We start from the raw sequence: 3,116 nt of genomic DNA, 5'->3' as shown, positions 1-3,116 counted from the left end.
AAAAAAAAAAAAAAACCCGACCTAAAAGGTCAGAAGAACCCATTAAGTATTTTATCAAAAACAATCATGTACAAACATACAAATGAAATAATTAAATTTAGGCATTAGTTTATGCATAGATTCCTAATAATTTGACATGATCAAACATCTCAATAATCAGGTTAAATTACCCATAATTTAAATAAAGTAAAACAAAAAAAAAGAGCATCAATCATTTTAAGCTATTCAATTTAAGGTCATCAATTTAAAGTTAAAGTCAAAGTGAAAGTACACTTCAAAAATAAAGAAAAATAAAATAACTTAATTGTCAAATACTCAAGCAGAGTGAGAGAAAGAAAATAAATAAATATACTGCGCAATATCAACTTAAGTGTAGCTACATTTTGTTCTGATCAATTTCATTTCTTCAGCATCAATAAAAACGTGCCAGAACATGCACAAAATCAGCAACAAGGTACCTTTTCAAGAGAGAGTGGGGCGTACTTAACCACAATCAGCTGTGACAGAATCCAGTTGACGTCCCTGGTAACCAACGCCAACAATTCTAATAAAACAATGCTCTAATGAGCAATCAAGCAGAAGTTTCACATATAAAAACAATACTGCTATCTCATAACAACTCACCAGGTAATCAAATCAGTAAGTTCAAAGATTTGGACCAGTTTGGGTGGAAGACGCCAGCAGCAAGCCACAATCACAGTGGAAACAGGTGAAGATGTTCAGAACTGCGTGCTGGAGGCGGGGCTTTAAATAAGTTAGCAGAGTTTGGGGCAACACAGGAAGTGGGCCCACAAAAATAAAAGTCCTTGACTAATTGCGGGTTACAGGTTCCCCCCCCAAACTCATGTGCGGCCTCGTACATGCAAGCGGTTGGTGACACACCACACTGTCAAATGAAGTAGAGGTCACAGAGGTCTCCTCCAGTTCCAGAGCTGATGTAAGGGCTGTGCTGAGTCCTTGAAACAGGGACTGAATACTTTGCAGAAGTGGATGCCCAAGTGTCGAATACTGCAGACGAGTTGGTGGCTGACGTATTCGAGTAGAGCATCGGACAGGTGGTTCAGGATCTGGACTGGAGAGTTTTGAAGCAGTAGAATCACTCAACATGGTGGACTGTTCTGGAGAGGATGCAAATTCTGGGTGAGGGGAGACAGGTCCTGATTGAGAGGAGGAATTTTCCTCGAGAGGCTCTGAGTCAGCAGAATCTGGTTCATCCTCAGCTGTTGGTTCCATATCCAGTTCAACAATAGGTTCAGGTCCAGACTCCTCTTCCTGTTCTTCACCAACTGTTTCTTCCAAAGAGCTCTGAGGATGCTGGCCAGGCGGATCCACAGGCATAGGAGCGACAGTAGATGGAGGAGCAGGTAAGTCGACCTCAGTTGTAATTCGGGTGATAGAAGAGCTGGAGTAATCGGGTAAATCAGGTAAGAACACTTTTTCATTTTCAGGGTCTGAAAGATCTACAATTTCTGAAGTCACGGGTGCAATCACCGATGTTGGCTTTAACTGTTCCGATTTAGAGGCTGGGGACAAATAGCCACAAGGCAACAGCAGGTCCCGGTGGAGCGTCCTGATGGGACGATCTTTGCCTTCTGGTTTAACTGTATATACTGGAAGAGTGCCGGCTTTCTTCTGGATAATATACACATCTGATTCCCACCGGTCTGCGAGCTTGTGCTTGCCTCGTAGTTTGACATTTCTAACCAGAACTCTATCTCCAACTGAGAGTTCTGCAGCTGTGACTTGCTTGTCGAATCTGAGTTTGTTCTTCCACATGACTTTCTCAGAGTTTTCAGTTGCAATCTTGTAACTTTCTTTGAGACATGACCTGAGCTTTTCAACGTACTGTGAATGAGATGTAGATGGTTTTTCAGACACAGGCAGTCCAAAAGCCAAGTCGACAGGAAGGCGGGGTTGCTGACCAAACATCAGTTCATATGGGGAGTACCCAGTGACATCATTTCGGGTACAGTTGTAAGCGTGTACCAGCGGCTTCACGAAATCTTTCCAATGAATTTTATCTTCTTCTTGCAGAGTACCCAACATGTTTAAGAGTGTTTGGTTGAATCGTTCCACAGGATTGCCACGGGGATGGTAAGGTGTGGTCCTAATCTTTTGGATTCCTGTGATCTGACAGAGCTCTTTGATAGTGTGAGATTCAAAATCAGTCCCTTGGTCGCTATGGAGACGCTCTGGCATCCCATAATGGACAAGATAATTCTCCCATAGAGCTTTTGCTACCGTTTTAGCTCTTTGGTTTGGGGATGGCACTGCAACAGCATATTTTGTGAAATGATCGGTTATCACAAGGACATTTTTGGTGTTGCTTTGGTCTGGTTCTATTGAGAGAAAGTCCATGCAGACAAGTTCGAGTGGTCTTGAAGTTTTAATGTTAACAAGAGGTGCAGCTTTCTCAGGTTGTGCTTTTCTTCGGATGCATCTCTCACAGCTCTTAAGTTTATTGCAGACATCAACTGCCATTCGTGGCCAGAAGAACCGAGATCTAACCAGGTCCAGAGTCCTCTCTGTACCCAAATGGCCCATCTGGTCATGAAGCTGGTTGAGGACCTCAGCCCGCCATTCCTCTGGAAGTACAAGTTGGTAAGAAAGCTCACCTCCAATATTCCTTCTCCTGACAAGAACATTATTATGGAGCTCCAGGCGTGTAAGCTCTCGCAGGAGTAATGGCAGATCGGGGAGCTGTTCCCTCAGAAATGGTGGTGGGTTTTCCCCTCGTTCCAACTGAGCAATGATGTGCTGAATGATTGGATCGGCCCGTTGTTTGTCAGCAATTTCACCTTCAGAAAAAGATGGCACAACAGGTGAAAAGAACTGTAGATCATTAACAAAACTGTCTGGTAAACTGTCAGTGTTAATGGAGAGAGTTTGCACAAGAGCAGCAACTTGGTCCAGGTTGGGTGAACTGTACACCAGTTGCCTGTCACATATTGCTTGAACTGAGTGCTGGTCAATGGAAATACAGGATGGATGTTCCAGATGTTGTTCAGTAAACTTCAATATTCTTTCCTTCTCCTTCAGAGATAAAGGATCTGCCACCTGTTCGGCATGAGGTCGCCGAGAGAGACCATCCGCATCCGCATTTAACCTGCCAGCCC

The sequence above is a fragment of the Nematolebias whitei genome, chromosome 6, assembly GCF_014905685.2.
Source record: "Nematolebias whitei isolate Nwh7 chromosome 6, NemWhi1, whole genome shotgun sequence".
Classification (NCBI taxonomy): Eukaryota; Metazoa; Chordata; class Actinopteri; order Cyprinodontiformes; family Rivulidae; genus Nematolebias; species Nematolebias whitei.
This window is presented reverse-complemented; position numbering follows the sequence as displayed.